Raw genomic sequence first — 22,422 nt, 5'->3', positions numbered from 1 at the left:
ACACAGTTCAGGAACTACCATATTCCAGCTGGGATGATAAAGATCAAGAAGAAGAAATTTCTGTCGCTGAAGCAAGGGAGTATGTCAGTCAGCGAGTACCGCGACAAGTTTATTCAGTTATCCAGATATGCCCCTTAAGAAGTTACTGAAGACGAGAGGAAGCAGGAGCATTTTATTGAAGGACTTAATGGACCACTACAGTATGCACTGGTTGCACACACTTTTCCATCATTTCAGAGACTGTTGGATAAGGCTCTTGCTATTGAACACAAGCGTGTTCAGCTGGGAGATTTGAAGAGAAAGGCAATATCTCAAGGACAAGGAAGCAGCAGTGTTCGTCCTCGCTACAGTTCACCACAGGGTACACCGACCCGACCAGGAGGACCACGCCCAGTTCAGCAGTCACCACTGAGGACTCCACCTCCTCGACAGGCTACCCCCACTGGCACCCCGACGAAGTTCTCAGGACAGAGTCCCGGCACTACTTGTTTCAAGTGTGGGAAGACTGGTCACTATGCAAATGTCTGCCCACAGAGGATTGCTACTACTCCAGTTCAGAACAGGCAGCAGACTCCAAGTTCTGGCAAGGGATATTCTATAGCCAGGGTGAATCAAGTCAGCGTTGATGATACTCTAGATGGCGGTGACCTCGTGATTGGTATGTTTTACGTTAATGCAATTCCTGCAACCATATTGTTTGATTCTGGTGCTACACATTCATTCATGTCTGCTAGATATGCCAACACAAATGAAATACCACTGCTAAATATGAGAAAACCCCTGATAGTAATTACACCTAAAGGGCCTGTTGAGGCGAATCAAATGACACGTAGATTGACCTTGACCATTATGGGTAGAGAATTTGAAGCCACTGCTATAATATTAGAGTCAAGCAGTATAGATCTGATCCTTGGTATGTCATGGCTAAGAAAGGCAAAGGCCGTTATAGCATGTGGTCGAGGTACCGTAGAACTCACTACTGCTAAAGGAGAAAGATTTCAAGTTAATATTGCAGTAACCTCCTCATCCATGCGTGCAATGTTCTTTATGCCTGAGGAGTCTGTTGGTAACAACATCCGGGTGGTTAGAGATTTTCCAGATGTCTTTCCAGAGGAGTTACCAGGGATGCCACCTGATAGAGAAGTTGAGTTTGTTATTGATCTCTTACCTGGAACCGCTCCTATTTCTAAATGGCCATATAGAATGTCCGTAGAGGAGTTGAAGGAACTGAAGAAGCAGTTGACGGAGTTACAAGAGGCTGGTTACATTCGTCCGAGTTCCTCACCTTGGGGAGCACCGGTGTTATTTGTACAGAAGAAGGATGGATCGCAACGGATGTGTGTGGACTATAGATCACTCAATGATGTCACGGTGAAGAACAAGTACCCGTTGCCCCGTATTGAGGATCTATTTGATCAGATGAGAGGTGCTAGGGTATTCTCGAAGATTGATTTCCGATCGGGATACCATCAGATGAGGATTAGACCATCGGATATTCCCAAGACGGCTTTCTCGACTCGATATGGATTATATGAGTTTACTGTTATGTCATTTGGACTAACCAATGCACCAGCTTACTTCATGAATTTGATGAATAAGGTGTTTATGGAGTATTTGGACAGATTCGTCGTGGTATTCATCGACGATATTCTTATCTATTCTAAGAATGAAAGTGATCATGAACAACATCTAAGGTTGGTGCTACAGAAGTTGCGAGATAATCAACTCTACGCTAAGTTCAGCAAGTGCGAGTTTTGGATTGACAAGGTGCCATTCCTTGGTCATATTATTTCTAATGGAGGAATAGCAGTGGATCCTGCTAAAGTGAAGGAGATAATGGAGTGGAGAGTGCCCACTACAGTTATGGAGATTCGGAGTTTCTTGGGACTCGCAGGATATTATCGGAGATTTATTGAAGGATTCTCTAAGATTGCCAAGCCTATGACGTCGCTTTTGGAAAAAGGAAGAGAATTTAAGTGGGATGAGAAGTGTCAAGAGAGTTTTGATCAATTGAAGGAGAGATTGATGTCACCTCCAGTATTGATTATGCCAGATCTGCAGAAGGGATTTGACATTTACTGTGATGCATGTGGCCAAGGACTTGGATGTGTGCTCATGCAAGATGGTCATGTGATTGCCTATGCATCTCGTCAGTTGCGGAAGCATGAACTGAACTACCCCACTCATGACTTGGAACTAGCTGCAGTTGTGCATGCACTTAAGATATGGAGACACTACATTATGGGAACTAAGTGTCAAGTGTACACAGATCATAAGAGTTTGAAGTATATATTCACTCAGAAGGATCTCAACCTTAGGCAGCGCCGTTGGTTGGAGCTCATTAAGGATTATGATTTGGAGATTCAGTATCACCCGGGCAAGGCGAATTTGGTTGCAGATGCCTTGAGTCGGAAGGAGCATGTTCACTCCGCTTGTGTCGTCCAACTTCCTGATGAATTAGCTAAAGACTTTGAGAGACTCAATTTGGGAATTGTTACTCACACTGAAGGAGTCACCATTGAGTTGGAACCTACCTTGGAGCAAGAGATTCGTAAAGGTCAGGTTGGTGATGCTAAGATTCAAGAGATCAAGGATCTAATCACGGAAGGTCGAGTTCCAGAATTCACGGAGGATGAGCAAGGTACTATATGGTTCAAAGATCGGATATGTGTTCCAGAGATCGATAGCCTCCGTGAGGCTATATTGAAAGAAGCTCATGATTCTGATTACTCCATCCACCCTAGAAGCACCAAGATGTATCAAGATTTGAAGCAAAAGTATTGGTGGTATGGACTGAAAAGGGATGTTGCTGCACATGTGGCTAAGTGTGATGTATGTCAAAGAGTCAAGGCCGAACATCAAAGACCCGCTGGATTATTGCACCCATTGAAGATACCCGAGTGGAAATGGGAAGAAATTGGTATGGATTTTATTGTTGGACTACCCCGCACGCCTGCTGGGTATGACTCTATTTGGGTAATTGTGGACAGATTGACAAAGGTGGCTCATTTTATACCCGTGAGGACTAATTATACGGGAGCCAAGCTCGCAGAATTGTATATGACTCGGATAGTTTGTCTACATGGAGTGCCTAAGAAGATCGTGTCTGATCGAGGATCACAGTTTACTTCTCGATTTTGGAAGAAGATGCATGAGAGCTTGGATACAAAGTTGAATTTTAGTTCAGCCTACCTTTCCCAGACTAATGGACAGACAGAGAGGACTAATCAAGTGCTGGAAGATATGTTAAGAGCTTGTGCTCTCAAGCATGGTGGCAGTTGGGAGAAGAGTTTACCATATGCTGAGTTTTCTTATAATAATAGCTACCAGGCTAGTTTGAAGATGTCACCATTTGAAGCTCTATATGGTAGAAAATGCAGGACTCCACTGTATTGGGATCAAACTGGAGAAAGACAGTTCTTTGGGCCTGAACTTATACAAGAGGCAGAAGAACAAGTTCGAATGATAAGGGAGAATTTGAGAATTGCACAATCAAGGCAAAAGAGCTATGCTGATAATAGGAGAAGACTACTGGAGTTTAAGGAGGGTGATCATGTCTATTTGAAGGTGTCACCACTTCGTGGTATGAGGAGATTTAAAGTTAAAGGAAAGTTGTCCCCTCGCTTCATTGGACCTTTCCTGATCTTAAAGCGAGTGGGAGAAGTTGCATATCAATTGGAGTTACCGGATCATCTTGCGGATGTACATGATGTATTCCATATGTCTCAGCTGAAAAAGTGCCTTAGGGTACCTGAGGAGCAACTACCAATGGAAGACCTTAGTGTTCAAGATGATCTAACTTATGCTGAGTACCCTATCAAGATTTTGGACACTTTGACTCGAGTTACGAGAAATAAGGTTATAAAGATGTGCAAAGTTCAATGGAGTCACCACGGTGAAGATGAAGCAACGTGGGAAAGAGAAGAAGAGCTTCGTATAGACTTCCCCCATCTTTTCCCTAGATCTTCTTAAATCTCGAGGACGAGATTATTTTTAAGGGGGGTAGGATTTGTAATACTCAAAAGTGTAATAAAGGTGGATAGAGAAAAACTCATTTGTTGTGGCCTCGACTATTCATTGCATGTGATCAACACTAGTTAAGTGAGCAATTAGAACCAAGAAAACCTAAATAACTTGTGCATCATGCTGGATTTTACCTTGTGTGCATTTTGTGATGATATAAAAATATGGTAAACAAAATAATAATAATAATAATGTTAATACCCCAATGGGAAATTGAATCCTAAAAGAAATTCTAGAGTTTGGAAAAGAAGAAAAGAAATTCTAGAAGTGAAACCAAAAAGAGAAATGATGTGAAAATAAATAAATAATATGTATGTAAGTATATTTCTGAAATTGGTACTTCTAGTCTCACAATATAATTTGAGGACAATTTGGCACAAGATTCGAATTCAAATCTGAATTGAAAATGGGATTTGGAAATAAAAGGAAGAAAAAAAAAGGGAAAAGAATAAAACTAATCTAACCTAAGCAGGCCGCCAGCTTCCATTCTGGCCCACTATCCATTCACACCCGCGCAGCCCATCTTGCGTCCGCTGGCGCGCGCCGACACGTTGGGCCCACAGGGCAGCCTCACGCGCGTCGACCGTGATTTCCTTCCCTCGCTGCTCTGCGGGATCCGCATGCCAGCCGCTGTGACTCCGCGCCGCGCGTTCGCTCTGTCGCTGCACTCGTGGCCCCACCTGTCATCGTTGCCCCAGCTGGTCATGGCCGAACCAACCGATTCTTCCGCCATGGCTATTGACCGCGCCCTACTCCGCGGATTCCGGCTTCGGCCATTGAAACACCTCGGCCGCGTCGCGCCCATATAGTGCCCCGCTCGGTCGCCTTGGTTCCTGTGACCTAGAACCTGCGTAGCCATAATCGAACTTCGCCGCACCATTGTTCCACCGCCGCCGTAGTCGATTCTGGCGTGCGTCGTCGGCGTGAACCCATGAAGCCATCCAGGCAAAAGGAGGGACGTCCGGGAGGGTATATCCCTCGGAATCGGGGTGCGCTGCGCATCGGAAGTCCGGGAATCTCTCACCGGAGCGGGAGCACAGCCGTTCGTCCGCACCACAACGCCTATCGATCAGTGTGAGTTGTCCGCGCCTGTAAGAATTGCTCCCTTCGATTCATCATCAATTTAGTTACGCTTAGAAACTCGGGTTCGGGAATTTGGTACGATATTGCCGGGGATTGTGTTCCTCCGGCGATGCTCCGCCGAGTGGGTGGTATGCGCCGCCGTCGCGGGGTAGGAGGAGAAGGGGGGTGTCCGGGCGCCGTTGGATGCACGGCGAACGGTCCTGATTAGAAGTGAGATAACGATTCGGCCAAATTCGCAAGAGCCATCCGATCGGGATCGGATGGATGTGAGGGTGTGTGTTCCCTGGCCATGGATCTTGGCTCCGAGGGCCTGCATTGCGTACCGGTTCTTGCGGAACCCAGATCTAATCTGAGCCCTCCGTTTCTGATCGGGCGGCTCAGTTTCGCCCGTACCCCTTCACTTTACCGGTTTGCAGAAGAGACCCTAGAAAATCTAGGAATCAACCCGCCGTCCAGTGGAACTATTCACTGAGTCTCGGTAATCTTGCGCCTGAGCCCCTGAGTTCTTCAGATATTGACGCCCAGTCCAGAACTCATGAAAATCAAGTAAATAAATTCAGAAATGGATTTTTTAATATATAAACAATTCCTAGAACTTATTTAATCCATAGAAAATCCATTTTTAGTCCAAATTGAGCCATTCAAATTTCTAAAATTTTGTAATAATATTCTCTAACACTTAGAGACACTGTTTTGACATGAACTCTGTTAGAACATTTATTTATCATTTAACCCTGTTTCAGGCACATTAAATCTTAGAAAATTCATAACTTGAATTCTATAACTCCAAATTTAGTGATTCCAGTTCCTATGATCTCATTTTAATGTGTAGATTTTTACTGTATATTTTATTCATCTGTTTGGTGTGATGTTGATCTTGGCTATACTATGTATGTATTATGTTGATGCGAGTAGACGAGCAAGCCACTGTGGAAACTGAGGTTCAACAAGTAGAGATAGCTGAGCAGGAGCTCATTGAAGGCAAGTTGTGCCCTTGATCACTTCTTTTACCCATTCATGTTCTTATTATTCATAATGATCTGCATAGGATAATTTTGCTGGGACCCAATAGGATACCCTAGATTTTGACTATCTTTATACCTTGTTTCACCACTGGTTTCACTACTAAAGTTTTGGGTAGTTCATGCTATTGCTTTATGTGGATTTGGGTATAGAGATATTCATCACTCATTTTTATACTTGTTATTATCTGTTCATTATTTAATGTTCATGTTAAGATCATTATGTTAATGGGAACATGGAGAACCACCCGGGAAAACAGTGCTACCACAAGGGTTTAATGGGACGCCCTTGGCTGATTAACTAGGAAAGCTAGTGGAGGGCTACCTTACCCGAAAGGGGCAAGGGCAGTAGGGGAGTGGTCAGTGTAGGGAGGTCCCTGGTTGATTCTGCTGCGATGGCAGTCAGTCAGGAACCCTGCATTGGAACTTCCTATAAACTGTAGCGGGTAGTCTGAAGCTAGTGGAACTTTGTAAAGGCCTCGTAGTGGTACCCTGCCTCGTTTCCTAGGTAGAGGTGTATGGAGTCTGATCAACTCCGTGGCAAATGGGTAACACGACTTGTGGGTAAAGATGCGCAACCTCTGCAGAGTGTAAAACTGGTATACTAGCCGTGCTCACGGTCATGAGCGGCTCGGACACTCACATGATTAAATTATGGAACTTAAACTTAATCTGTCATCTCATTGCATTTGAGATTATTTTGTTATTACTTTTACTTATTATTACTATGGATTGGTATTTACTTACACTTAGTAATTGCTAATAAAATTTTGACCAACTTATAAAAGCAATGCTCAGCTTCAGCCTTTATCTCATTGATCAGCCTTACACTACATGAACTCCCACCTTTGGTGAGTTCATGCCACATTATTCCCCACGACTTGTTGAGCTATGAACGTATGTGAGCTCACTCTTGCTGTCTCACACCCCCCCACAGGAGAAGAGCAGGTGGTTCAGGAGGAGCCACAAGGCGAGGAGTATGATCTGATCTAGGTGGCGTTTCTCAGTTGACATTTGCGCCGACGATCCTTAGTTCGTTTTACATTTATTTCTTTATTTTGTAATAAGTCTTCCGCTATGTAATAATTACTCTGATGATTTATGACATTTATCTCTATACACTCTGTTATTATATATGTTGTCTTCTTTGGCGCATGTATGAGATGCACCCGGCTTTGTTCTTTAAAGCCCGGGTGTTACATGGGCATTCGGATCCGAAGCAGTTTTTGATGAGTTATGAAGCAACTATATCTTCATATGGAGGCAATGCAGCTGTCATGGCCAATTCCTTCATCATGGCAGTTCGCAATGTGGCCCAAACATGGTATTCTTTTCTTCGTCCAGGGACTATTACTTTGTGGCAGAAGCTCAAGGATATGCTACTGACAAGTTTCCAAGGTTTCCAGACGAAGCCGGTCACAGCTCAGGCCCTGTTTCAATGCACGCATGACCACGAGGACTATCTATAGGCATATGTCCGAAGGTTCTTGCGTCTGAGAGCACAAGCACCTACAGTGCCCAATGAAATTGTCATTGAGGCCATGATCAAGGGGCTTCGTCCAGGACCTACTACTCAGTATTTCATTAGAAAGCCTCCGCAGACTCTGGAGAAGCTGCTTCAAAAGATGGATGAATACATCCAGGCTGACAACGACTTCCGCCAAAGAAGGGAGGAGGCTTACAGGTTCTCTGAGATGACTAGGGGCTTCGGAGGAAGAATCCACCCAAGGCATGTCAGGTCTATTCACAACTCCACTTAGAGTGACGACAGAGGAAGTCAGCCGCAGAGGTCGCAATATACTTCACAATCTTCAGGGCATCAACAAAGCTCCTTTCGGCCGCCAGCTCCAAGAGGCAGAGGTGTCAGGGGCTTCGGATGTAGATATGGGGATCAGCCCAGAAAGATCTACTGCTTATTTTGTGGAGAAGACAAGGGCCATACTTCAAGAATGTGCCAAATTACTATCCAAAAGCAGAAGGAGATCGCAGAAGCCGAAGCTCGGCAAAGCCAACCAAAGCAGGTTCTGCATACTGCTTCGTGTCACTCACCCTACATACTAGAGTATGTGGGCAACCATTCTGCAGCCTCTGTTGCTTCGGCTAGTCAGCCACAGGCTTCTTGGCCACAGCTTCCACCTCCATCGCCACTACAACCTGCCTATTCACGTGGTCAACAGCCAGAAGGGAGCCATCAGACCCATCAGCAGCGAGACCTCAGGGAGGAATCCAAAGCTCGCACAGTCAACAGTACTGTGCCAGAATCAAAACACATCTATTGAGACATATCCTACCTCTGAAACACTTTTATATTCCTTGTCATGTTCTTTTTTAATAAAGAACAATCAATGTAAATCTAGTCTTCTTGTCATTTTCAAATAGCTTCGTTCTTGAGAAATATATCTTTTCACAGATTTACGAAGCCCCAAATTGCCAAAGCTCAAAAGTCGTTCCTAAGGGAATGCAGAGCTAAAAATCGCATTGTAACTTTTACCGAAGCTATAGAAAGTCGTTCCAAAGGAACGCAACATAAGTTTGCCGGAGCTACAAAAAGTCGTTCCCAAGGGAGCACAGTGTAAGTTCTCTGCTCAAAAGTCGTTCCAAAGGGAATGCAGAGCCAAATACCGCCGAAATATAAGGCGAAGCACGAAAAGTCAACGCGAATACCGCTGAAATAGAAGGCGAAGAAGTTCAAAAGACGTTCCTAAGGGGATGCAGAACTTACACCGAAAAATAAGCGGTGAAGCCGAAAAATAAACGGCAAAGAGATTTTGATTGTTCCTAAGGGGACGCAAAGATTGTGTTTCAGTGGGAGTATGTGTCTTCGGCATTAGCATCATTCTTTGCATCATATCATCACATCATATCGCATAGCATCTCATCATACATCATACACACCAATGACGTCAATTAAATACAAAGCCGATCTTCAGAGATTGCCTTACAAAAATGAAAAGGTGCTGAGACAAAAGCAAGATAAGAATCACGGTTTCATCAATCCTGATATGGAAGAAGGGATCTATTGATTACGAAGCATCGACGTTTTTGCGAAGTATGGATGATCTTACGAAGGATAAAAATTTTTCTTTGCGAAACATGAAAAGAAGGGAAGGTGTTTTTCGCCAACGGCTCAAAAACGGTACGTACATAAAATTTCATGCATAGCAAAGAGTTGACCTACAAATAACTTACATATTACATTGAGAAATATAAACATCAAATATTACAAGCTTAGTTCAGCAAATGTTACATTAACACCCTAGAAAATATTTTTACAATAACTCCTATTCTTCCTTCAGAACTTTCTCTGCGACTTCGTTAAGCAGTTTGGTAACAACTTCATCGACAATGGCTTCGGCCACATTAATTACTTCTATTGCTTTCCTCGTTTCTGGGTCAGCCAATGGGTCAAACGGCTCTAGAGGAGGAGGTAGTTCAACTGTGGTAGAAAGCATCAATTAGCTCGAAGTCACGAAAATAAACGACAAAGATAAAAGCTATTAAGAAATACCTATCCGTCTTTCGAGTTCCACAGCTTTCTCAGCTTCTTTCGTTGCTTCCCGAGCGTCATGAATATCTTTTCCGCTCTTCTTCATTATTTCATGAGCCATCTTTCGGCCGCCATTTTCACAGATATCAGTGAAAAATTTTCCGCCTATTAGACTTGCTTCGGCTGAGGGGTCTTTTGTATCGTCAACAGAGAAGGCACTTTCGGCCTGGGCTAAGGTTTTAACATGTTCGCAACCCGCCTTCTCCAGGACAGCGGCAATTCCTCTCGCACCAGAGAAGGCGCAGACGTCCCCACGATCACTTAGGATCTCCTCAAAAGCTTCAGCTTCACAACTGATCCACTCAATAACGCCCTCAGGGTCGCCTCATATGAAATTGTCTTCGTTAGAGTAGGCGCCCACGTTGGCGAAGCTAGTCTTCATCTTTTTCACGCACTCCACAGATTTTTCAAAACACCTTTCCTTTGATGCGCGAAGCTCTGCAACTGTCTTTTCAAAATAATTTTTCCAGTACTCACTGGTATCTCGATCAGCTTCAGCGACATCACATTTTAATTTGGCCTCAGCCAATTGTTTCCGAAGATCTTCAATTTCACTCTTCTGGGCCTCAGCTTGAACTTTGGAATTAGCTTCGTCTTCTTTTATTTTGTTTATCAATGAAATTAATATTTTATCTTTTTCAAGGCCTTCGTTTCTTAGCTCAATCACCTCTGAGCGAAGGTTGTCCAAAGCCATTCTATACCCTTCATCTTCGATATTTTTCTGTGCCCTGAGGGCATTGCTAAGGATCAAGCCCTACAAGAGGAGTACAAAATTAAGTATAAATAAATAAAATAATTCGTTTTCAAATACAAGAATTGATTTTCGTACCTTTATACTATTAAATGACAAACTGTCAGCTAGTTCATCCTTTAGCAATACTGAGAGGCCGTCCTCTTGCTTCGGAAATCCGAAGCTTCTTCCTATCTCCCGGCTCACGGATATCTCTTTGTTATCCAGGAGACAGTATAAAAAGTCTTCTTCTCCGCTGCCATTAAACACCAGTGCCCCTTTCGGGTATTTCAGTCTTTGGGCATAATGCTGGGCTTCTCGTTTTTCTTCCGAAGTAAGTGTCTTTCCCGAAGCATGGCAGATGATGTAATCAATGCTCTCTTCCAAAGCTTCGGGAGCAGGAGTAGCAACCTTTTCAGGCAAAGTTTGATCTGAGATTTTTTCTTCTGCTGCCTTGTCTTTAGTTTCCGAAGGTTTTTTCTCGGCAAGCTCTGAAGGCCCAGCTTCGACACTAGCTTGGCTTGTTGCAGTTTCAATTTTAGTCGGTTTTAATTTAGATTCGGCTTGCAGTTTCAAAACCTCGGCGGTTTTTCCTGAAGGAGCAGAGCTTAAAGCCTTCACTAATTCTAACACATCTAGTACATTTGCCATTCTTCTTCTTTTGGGAGTTGCCACAAGACTTTTTCCAACCTTCGCCATGGTTACTTCTGTCGAAGGGCTTAAAATTCCTAATACTTCTGTTCCTTCAATTTATGGTTCTTCCACCTTATTTTTATCGACTTTTGACTCATCTAGCATGGATGAAGGTACCTTCGGCATCGTAGCTGGATCCTCAGCTTTCTGTGTAGGAGGAATAGGCTCCTTTGGTTCAGCAGCTGAAGAAGTTTCCCCACCAAACTCGGGTACCACGGCCGGCTCGATATAGCGTGGCCGGTGGGTGAGAACTTTCAACTTTCTGCTCTTGGGTGCGGGCTCATCTGGAGTGGCCGAAGCAGCAGTCTTGGCGGAAGCAGCAGTTTTCCTCTTTCTTCCTCGTCCCCGCAGCGGGTAGCAGTAATCGGGGTAAACAAAACCAATGGCATCAAAAACTCTATTCAATCTCTTTTTTCCTCGACCCCCGAAGGGTGTGGATAATGCATCATCTTCTGCTTTGGAATATGACCCAAGCAATTCATCACTTATAGATTCAATACATTTCAGCCAGTCGTCATTTGGTTCATCAAATCTATCTCCATATCTGAAGGTGTATTTTAGTTGAACCAGGTCACCTTCGCCAGACTCGGTGACAGTCTCCTTCGGCATCTCCCAATTCTCTACAAGAGGCCATACTCTGAATGCTATATGTTCTTGAATTAGGTCTCTTGTACTAATGAAGAAGCATACAGTACCAAAGGCTTTCTGGCATGCTTCGGCGGCCTCATCGATTTCAACCTTCAGCCTTCGAAGGCCGAAGCGGGACCATATGGGACGCATAATGACCTCCTTAACATCCTCTCTCTCTGCTAAGTCGTTCTTCACATAGAACCATTCCTCCATCCAATTTCCTAGCCATCTTTTCCTAAATGTTGGTACTGGGTAGCTTGAGTTGGGACGGGCGGTAAATCCGTAACAACCAAAGTTATTGTGATACTGTTCCTTTCCCGTAGCCTTTGTCTCATACATAAGTTCATGCATGGTGCAGAAACATTTTGCGCTTGGCTCTATTCCTTGACTCCTTACTGCCCAGACGAAGACTCCCATCCTCAATATGGCCTCATGGGTCAGTTGATGAAGGAAAATTTGGAAGGTTTTTAACACTTCCACCACGAACCTGCTCAGTGGGAACCGAAGCCCAGCTTTAAAAAAGCTTCGAAAGATCACAACTTTATCCTTCTCAGGCGCAGGACTGGTATTGTTTTCGCCAACCCTCACAATAGATAAATCCCGAAAGTACCTTCCCCTCATGCTCTCAAGGTGACTTTGCTTGATGGTCGATTTTCTGAAAATTGTGTGGCTTGGCCTCCACGGCCGATCTTCGGAATCTTCATCCCCACTCTCTGCATTGTAGCTGTCACTGTCACTAGTATCCTCAGACAAGCCCTCCAACATTTCTTTTGTAATCTTCTCTGTATTTGATTTTGCCATTGATTCTAGAAACCCAGCTATATAAGGATCCGCAGCCTTCTTCTGTTCAAAGAGCTTCTCCTCTTCGGCTAGCTTCGTCTCAGCAACAACTTTCTTGTCTTGAGACATCTTCTCTTCGAAAATAACAAAAACGTGCTCTTCAAGATGAAGCTTAAAGAACTCAAAAAGCTAAGCAAACGTTGGTGAGCAAGAGCTATAAAATTGAGCAAATAAGGCAAGCGACACAAATAGCGTATCAAATGTGGTCAGGGTGAGTTCTTATTTATACGCTCGACGCGCCCCGAGTTGGAGGGTTCCGTCTGTCATTGACTGTTGCTATTCTAGCAAAGGGAAGGTGTTTTTTTGGACCTTCGGCTTAAGGCCTTCGTCCAGGTCGCAGTCTAAATTCGTTATCTTTAATGAATTAATACCGCGAGGGGCTAATGTTGGGGGCCTTCGTCCTTCAAAGGTCCTCAAAAACGTGGTTTAACAATGTTTTCCAAGTGTAACATGTAAATAGGTACCTTCGGATATAGATCAAAGTCGTACACGACGTAAGAAGCATGGTCAGAACGAAGGATGATGCTGCTCCGAAGCTACAGGCAAGATAGCTTCGGCTCGACAGTGGAAAAAGGAACCGACTTAAAGAGGAAAAGGCCATCCAGTCCTCGATGAGTTGTCCATAATACAGTAGTAAATGTGAAGGACATAAATGTAATTTTACATAGGCTACGCCCTGTGCCTATAAATAGATGAACAGTACTCCCGTACTGTTCAATTTGTCTTGCATTTGCTCGTGTGTCACGCTTGGACTTTTGTCTTCTATCAAGTCGAAGGTATAAATGTAATTCAATATTGTTCAGGTTCATTCATAATGATATAATGAAGAAATATTAATAATGCTATATGATCATTTACGTTATTTCTCATGTCTCATATGCTTCTCCTTTCATTAATATAAACTATGATGATGAAGGTACATCCTTCATGACCTTCGTCTGAAGATCATTATATCCTGAGGGAAATAATGCTTCGAAGGACGAAGGGCATTAACCATTAACCTTTTTCTGTGTTGCCTTGTTCTTAATTCATAGTATTTGAAAACAAGTCCCCAACACCCCCGTTGGTAAAAAAATATGAGTGAAATGTTATACCAATTGAGAGATATACGAGTAATGGCAAAGGGTAAGTGATACCATCCGAGTTGGAGTGGAAGCCTTGTCTTTGCCGATTACTCCATTTCCCTTTCAATCTAAGACTAATCATAGAAATATACTTGAAAGTACATTAATCTTAGCCTAGGCACATAAAGAATAAGAAATATGCATTTGTGCCAAATGAAAGAGACATGATCAAAGGTATATAAATGAGCTATGTGTGCAATGTTTCAATCAAAACTCCGAGAATCAAGTATATTTAGCTCATTCCTAAGTTTGCTAAAGGTTTTCTCATCTAGTGGCTTGGTAAATATATCGACTAGTTGGTTTTGGGTATTAACATAGGCAATTTTGATATCCCCCTTTTGCTGGTGATCTCTCAGAAAGTGATACTGAATATCTATGTGCTTAGTGCGGTTGTGTTCAATGGGATTATCCGCCATGCGGATTGCACTCTCATTATCACATAGGAGAGGGACTTTCTCAATTTGTAGCCATAGTCCCTAAGGGTTTGCCTCATCCAAAGTAATTGCACACAACAATGGCCTGCGGCAATGTACTCGACTTCGGCGGTGGATAGAACTACTGAGTTTTGTTTCTTTGTAGCCCATGACACCAGCGATCTTCCTAGAAACTGACAAGTCCCTGATATGCTCTTTCTATCAATTTTGCACCCTGCCTAATCGGCATCGGAATATCCTATTAAATAAAAAGTAGATCCCTTAGGGTACCAAAGCCCAAACTTAGGAGTGTAAACTAAGTATCTCATGATTTTCTTCATGGCCCTAAGGTGAACTTCCTTAGGATTTGCATGAAATCTTGCACACATGCATACGGAAAGCATAATATCCGGTCAAGATGCATATAAATAGAGTAAAGATCCTATCATCGACCGGTATACCTTTTGAGCTACGGTTTTACCTCCCGTGTCAAGGTCGAGATGCCCATTGGTTCCCATGGGTGTCTTGATGGGTTTGCCATCCTTCATTCCAAAGTTTTAAGTATGTCTTGAATGTACTTTGTTTGGCTGATGAAGGTGCCATCTTGGAGTTGCTTGATTTGAAATCCTAGGAAATACTTCAACTCCCCCATCATAGACATCTTGAATTTTTGTATCATGATCCTACTAAACTCTTCACAAGTTGACTTGTTAGTAGACCCAAATATATTATCATCAACATAAATTTGGCATACAAACAAGTCTTTTGCAATAGTTTTAGTAAAGAGAGTAGGATCGGCTTTACTGACTTTGAAGCCATTAGTGATAAGAAAATATTGTAGGCATTCATACCATGCTCTTGGGGCTTGCTTGAGCCCATAAAGCGCCTTTGAGAGTTTATACACATGGTTAGGGTACTCACTATCTTCAAAGCCAGGAGGTTGCTCAACATAGACCTCTTCCTTGATAGAGTCATTGAGGAAGGCACTTTTCAAGTCCATTTGATAAAGCTTAAAGCCATGGTAAGTAGCATAGGCAAGTAATATGCTAATTGACTCAAGCCTATCTACGGGTGCATAAGTTTCATCAAAGTTCAAACCTTCGACTTATGATTAACCTTTCGCCACAAGTCAGGCTTTCTTTCTTGTCACCACACCATGCTCATCTTGCTTGTTGTGGAATACCCATTTGGTACCTACAACATTTTGATTAGGACGTGGAACTAAATGCCATACCTCATTCCTCGTGAAGTTGTTGAGATGCTCTTGCATTGCCATCTCCCAATCCGGATCTCTTAGTGCATCCTCTATCCTGTAAGGCTCAATAGAGGAAACAAAAGAGTAATGTTCATAGAAATGAGCAACTCGAGATCTAGTGGTTACCCCCTTATCAATGTCACCAAGTATGGAGTTGACCGGGTGATCTCATTGAATTGCTTGGTGGACTCTTGGGTGTGGCGGTCTTTGACCCTGTATTTCCTGATCATCTTGCTTATCTTCATTATCTTTATCTCCCCCTTGATCATTGTCCTCCTCTTGAGGTGGCTCATCCTTTTGATCTTCATCCTCATTATCTTGAGCCTTATCCTCATCTTGAGTGGATGGAGACACTTGCATAGAAGATGACGGTTGATCTTGTGCTTGTGTGGGCTCTTCGGATTCCTTAGGACACACATCCCCAATGGACATGTTCCTTAGCGCGACGCATGAAGCCTCTTCATCATCTAATTCATCAAGATCAACTTGCTCCTCTTGGGAGCCATTAGTCTAATCAAACACAGTGTCACAAGAAACTTCAACTAATCCAGTGGACTTGTTGAAGACTCTATATGCCCTTGTGTTTGAGTCATAACCAAGTAAAAAGCCTTCTACTACCTTAGGAGCATATTTTGATTTTCTACCTGTTTTAATAAGAATAAAGCATTTACTCCCACAGACTCTAAAATATGAAATATTGGGGTTTTTACCAGTGAGGACTTCATATGATGTCTTCTTGAGGATTCGGTGAAGATATAACCGGTTGATGGAGTAGCAGGCGGTGTTAATCGCCTCGGCCCAAAACCGGTCCGGTGTCTTGTACTCATCAAGCATGGTCCTTGCCATGTCCAGTAGAGTTCTATTCTTCCTCTCCACTACACCATTTTGTTGAGGTGTGTAGGGAGAAGAGAACTCATGCTTGATGCCCTCCTCCTTAAGAAATCCTTAAATTTGAGAATTCTTGAACTCCGTCCCATTATCGCTTCTTATCTTTTTTATCCTTAATCCGAACTCGTTTTGAGCTTGTCTTAAGAATCCTTTTAAGGTCTCTTGGGTTTGAGATTTTTCCTGCAAAAAGAACACCCATGTGAAGAGAGAATAATCATCCATAATAACTAGACAGTACTTACTCCCATCGATGCTTATGTAAGTGATCGGGCTGAATAGATCCATGTGGAGCAACTCGAGTGGCCTGTCCGTTGTCATTATGTTCTTGTGTGGATGATGAGCTCCAACTTGCTTCCCTACTTGGCATGCGCTACAAATCCTGTCTTTCTCAAAATGAATATTTGTTAGTCCTAAAATGTGCTCTCCCTTTAGAAGTTTGTGAAGATTCTTCATCCCAACATGGGCAAGTCGGCGATGCCAGAGCCAACCCATATTAGTCTTAGCAATTAAGCAAGTGTCAAGTTCAGCTTGGTTATCATTAAAATCAACTAAATATAGCTAACCCTCTAACACTCCTTTAAATGCTATTGAATCATCACTTCTTCTAAAGATATTAACACCTACATCAGTGAATAGACACTTGTAGCCCATTTTGCATAATTGAGAAACGGAAAGAAAATTGTAATTTAAGGAATCTACAAGAACAACATTGGAAATGGAATGGTCAGGTGATATAGCAATTTTACCCAATCCTTTGACCAAACCTTGATTTCCATCCCCGAATGTGATAGCTCGTTGGGGATCATCGTTTTTCTCATAGGAGGAGAACATTCTCTTCTCCCCTGTCATGTGGTTTGTGCACCCGCTATCGATTATCCAACTTGAACCACCGGATGCATAAACCTACAAAACAATGTTAGGCCTTGTTCTTAGGTACCCAAACAGTCTTGGGTCCTTTGACGTTAGAAACAAGCACCTTGGGTACCCAAACACAAGTCTTTGAACTCTTGTGTTTGCCCCCAACATATTTGGCAACTACTTTGCCTGATTTGTTAGTTAAAACATATGATACATCAAAAGTCTTAAATGAAACATTGTGCTCATTTGATGCAGCAGGAATTTTCTTTCTAGGCATTTTAACATGTGTGGTATGCCAAGAGCTAGAAGCCTCATTTTTATACATAAATGCATGGTGAGAAACAATGTGAGGTTTTCTAGCATGATTCTTCCTAATTTTGTGCTCAGGATAGTTAGCAGGATATAATATGTAGCCTTCACTATCCTGAACCATGGGAGCCTTGCCCTTAACAAAATTAGACAATCTTATAGGGGCATTAAGCTTGACATTGCTCCCCTGTTGGGAACCAATGCCATGCTTAATGCTAGGGTGTCTCCCATTATAGAGCATGCTACGAGCAAATTTAAAATTTTCATTTTCAAGCTCATGCTCAGCAATTTTAGCAGTTAATTTAGCTATGTGATCATTTTGTTGTTTAATCATGGCAAGGTGATCATCCATAGCTTCTACATTAACATCTCTACATCTAGTACAAATAGAAACATGCTCAACAGTAGATGTAGAAGGTTTGCAAGTATTTAATTTTTCTATCTTAGATTTTAATATAGTATTCTCATCTCTAAGACAGGAAATAGAATCATTGCAAACATTCAACTTTTCAATCTTAGAAATTAAATTAGCATTCTCAGTTCTAAGACTAGAAATTGAATCATGATAAATGCTAAGCTCCTTAGTTAAGTTTTCACATTTTTCTACTTCCTAAGCATAAGCATTTTTTAGTTTAACAAATTTTTTGTTTTCTTTAATGAGGAAGTCCTCTTGGCCATCTAGGAGTTCATCCTTCACATTAATGGCTTCAATTAATTCATTTAATTTTTTCTTTTGGTCCATGCTAAGGTTGGCAAAGAGAGATATTAAATTATCTTCACTATCACTAGAGCTACCCTCATCACTAGATGTTGTGTATTTGGGGGTGGCTCTAGAGTGTACCTTCTTCTTTTTGCCGTCCTTAGCCATGAGACACTTGTGGCCGACGTTGGGGAAGAGGAGGCCTTTGTTGACGATGATGTTGGCGGCATCCTCGTCGGAGGAGGAGTCGGTGGAGCTCTCGTCGGAGTCCCATTCCCGACATATGTGGGCATCGCCACCCTTCTTCTTATAGTATTTCTTCTTCTCCTTCTTCCCTCTCTTGTCGTCGTCCCTGTCACTTCCACTAGATATTGGACATTTTGCTATGAAATGATCGGACTTACCACACCGGTAGCACACCTTCTTGGAGCGGGACTTGTAGTCTTTCCCCCTCCTTTGTTTGAGGATTTGGTAGAAGCTCTTGATGATGAGTGCCATTTCCTCATTATCGAGCTTGGAGGCGTCGATTGGAAGCCTACTTGATGTAGACTCCTCCTTCTTCTCTTCCGTCGCTTTGAATGCAACAGGTTGCACCTCGGGTGTGGAGGTGGCACCTTGCTCCAAGTTGACAATGTGTTTTGAGTCTTTGATCATAAGTTCAAAGCTCACAAACTTGCCAATCACTTCCTCGGGAGACATTAGTTTATATCTAGGATCCCCATGAATTAATTGCACTTGAGTAGGATTACGAAAAACAAGGGATCTTAGAATAACCTTGACCATTTCATGGTCATCCCATTTGTTGTTCCCGAGGTTGTGCACTTGGTTCACCATTGTCTTTAGCCGGTTGTACATTGCTTGCGGCTCTTCTCCCTTGTTGAGGACGAATCGACTGAGTTCTCCCTTGATCGTTTCGCGCTTGGTGATCTTGGTCACCTCGTCCCCTTCGTGCGCTGTCTAGAGAACGTCCCAAATTACTTTGGCGTTCTTTAACCCTTGCACCTTGTTATACTCCTCTCGACACAAGGAGGCGAGGAGTGTAGACGTGGCTTGAGAGTTAACGTGCCTATTTTGGGCAGCCTCGTCCAAGTCATAGTCTTTGTCCCCGACTTGAGGTACCTGCGCTCCATACTCAACAATATCCCAAATACTTTCATGGAGTGAGGTTAGATGGTGCCTCATTTTATCACTCCACATACAATAATCTTCACCATCGAAGTATGGTGGTTTGCCTAGGGCTACGAAAAGTAATGGAGCACGCTTTGAAATACGAGGATAGCGTAGGGGCATCTTACTATACTTCTTGTGCTCATGGTGCTTAGAAGCGACGGATGACTCGGAGCTTGATGTGGAGGGTGACGAAGAGTCGGTCTCGTAGTAGACCACCTTCTTCATCTTCTTCTTATTGTCACCTCTCCGATGCGACTTGATGGAGGAAGAGGATTTCTCCTTGTGTTTGTTGCCGGACTCCCTTGAGAGAGTATCCCCGAGCTTGCGGCATTTTCGCCGGTCATGATCTCCCTCTTGGCATGATCTTCAGACATCACTTCAAGTTGGTTAGACTCTTAATGAAGCACTGACTTTGATACCAATTGAAAGTCGCCTAGAGGGGGGTGAATAGGCGTAACCTAAAATTTATAACTTTAAACACACACTATAAGCCGGGGTTAGCATTAGAATTAAATTCAAGTCCGAAGAGAGGGGAAAAACAAATCAAACAAGAATCAAGGCGAGTGAACACGATGATTTGTTTTACCAAGGTTCGGTTCCAAACAACCTAGTCCCCATTGAGGAGGTCACAAAGACCGGGTCTATTTCAACCCTTTCCCTCTCTCAAATGGTCACTTAGACCGAGTGAGCCTTCTTCCTTAATCTCATAGGTCACTACGACCCCTCAAGGACCACCACACACTTGGTGTCTCTTGCTTTGCTTACAAAGCACTTGAGAATAAGAATGGAAAAGAAGAAGGCCAAGCCAAGCAACAAGAGCAACAAAAGAACACGAAAACACCCTCTCTCAAGTCCCTAATGGAATTGAGTTGATTTGGAGGCTTAGAGAGGATTCAATCTATTTGATGTGCCTTGGAGTGGAGTCTTTTGCTCTTGTATTGAATGAGATGTTTGGAATGCTTGGATGGATATGAATGAGGTGGTTGGGGGGGTATTTATAGCCCCAACCACTTCCATAGCTGTTAGGGAGGCTGCTGGTGATGGGCGAACCAGACAGTCCGGTGCGCCACCGGATAGGCACTGTTCCTTGTCTGGTGCACCGCCACGTCACCCAACCATTAGGGTTCGAAGCTGGTCGACCGTTGGAGGCTTTGTCCAATGCCCCTCTGACTTCGCTGCTCTGACTTATGTGCGGTACTTTGCTGCACTGTTCCTTCTGTCAGAGTCGACCATTAGCGCAGATAGTCGTTGCTCTGCTGGCTCACCGAACAGTCTGGTGGCACACCGTACAATCCGGTAAATTATAGCGGAGCGCACCGTTTTCCAGAGAGTGGCTGGTTGACATTTATATGGTCCTGGTGCACCAGACATTGTCCGGTGGCACATCGGACAGTCCGGTGCCCCATTCTTTAGCAGACTCAAGTCCTTTTGCTCCTCTAAATTTGTGTCCCTAACTTGATTGTTTTATTGGTTTGTGTTGAATCTTATGCACCTGTAATACATGAATTCTAGACAAACTAGTTAGTCCATATGTTTGTGTTGGACATTCAATCCACCAAAATTAATTATAGGAAATGGTTAACCCAATTTCCCTTTCAAGTTTGAATGTGTCATCACAATAATTCTTGAGAGATTGGATTTCATGGGATGGAAAAGTTGTTACTCATAGTGGGGATCTGAGTTGAAGGTGGGAGAGACACCATATCGTTCTCTCCTTGCTTGACAATCATCTCATGCTGATCTATCTTGATGTACGCCAGATACTTTTCCCCTTTGCCTCCTCGAGCTCTTAAGTTTGTCATCGCTAGAATTCCTCGTCTAGCTTCTTCATATAGCCTTCAAATTCCTTCCACTCATTGGTGGACAATCATTTATTTTCAGCCTTATGTTGTTGTTTGGGGAAATGTTGTTGAGATCTTTAGAATTGGTCATAGCATTCGATCTTTGTAGGTATATATCCTTCGTTACTAGCGGAGTCACCAAAAAGTGTGTTGGCACCTTTTTGGGCCAAACACCAATGATCCCTAGATCCTGCTCTGTCACACCCGGATTTAAGGGCAAACCCGAGTGCGCCTCAAATGTCTGATAGGATCAAGTCTCACACATATGATGATTAGTACAGAAATCAATGTCATATCTTTATTATATAATAGGGGTTCTGCACAAAATTGCTAAATAATTACATCAAGTGACGGCAACGATCCTCTGCAACCATAGTTGTGACGGAACCTCCCAAGTCATTAGGCCCACCTACAGTTGTCCTTGTCCAACGGACATCAGATAACCTTGCAGATACCCCTAAATCACTTGACAAGTTCGGTATCTACTTTTCTTACCTTTCCCAAGAGCGTTTCACCCGTCATGCAGACATTACAGATCATCGGAGATACGATAATGCGGAAGCGGTTACATAAACTTACCTTTATTTTAAAAGTAAGACAAAGTTATATATTACAGACTAGGATATAACTTATGAGTGCAGAGTAGTATTATTACACACCAAGGGAGGCAAAAACCCCTCTCGGTAAGTTTTTAAACAAAAGTTCTTATGGAGGAACTCTTCCTCCCGCAGCATCATTCTTGCTTTTCATCTTTTGGAACCACCATGGAACAGAAACAACCAAAGTTTGTTGCTTCCTCACCTAAAAACAATAGGGAATAAAACCCTGAGTATGGAATTACTCAGCAAGACTTACCTGACTAAGGAAAAGACTCTCAAGGGTATGCTGGCTTAAGGGAGTCAAGGTAAGGCTTATCAATAATCAATGACTTTGTTTGCAGAAATGCTTACTAAAGTGGATCCTTAAAAATCCAATTTTATTTTTGTCAGGTTCAGTAAGATTACCTGCAACTAGAGTTCTTTCTATCCTAGTTCAAACACTTGACCTGCACTAGCCAATTTCTTTATCAACCCGTCATCTTCACTGGAGTTCTACGTGTAAGTCAGTGACCAAGTCTTCATGACCGCGAAGGTACGGCGATCTGAATCGATTATACTCAGCTGAGGATCTCTGATCGCACGACATATGTAGCACTTAACCCTTGCATATGTCAACCCGTCACCAGGGTTCTTAAGACCAGATCAGGTTCACGTCAACCGAGAGCACAGATACACCACCGTCCAGCCTCTTGCCATG

This window comes from Zea mays, chromosome 4 (assembly GCF_902167145.1).
Source record: "Zea mays cultivar B73 chromosome 4, Zm-B73-REFERENCE-NAM-5.0, whole genome shotgun sequence".
Lineage (NCBI taxonomy): Eukaryota > Viridiplantae > Streptophyta > Magnoliopsida > Poales > Poaceae > Zea > Zea mays.
The sequence above is the reverse complement of the archived record's forward strand: the minus strand, read 5'-3'. Positions refer to the sequence as shown.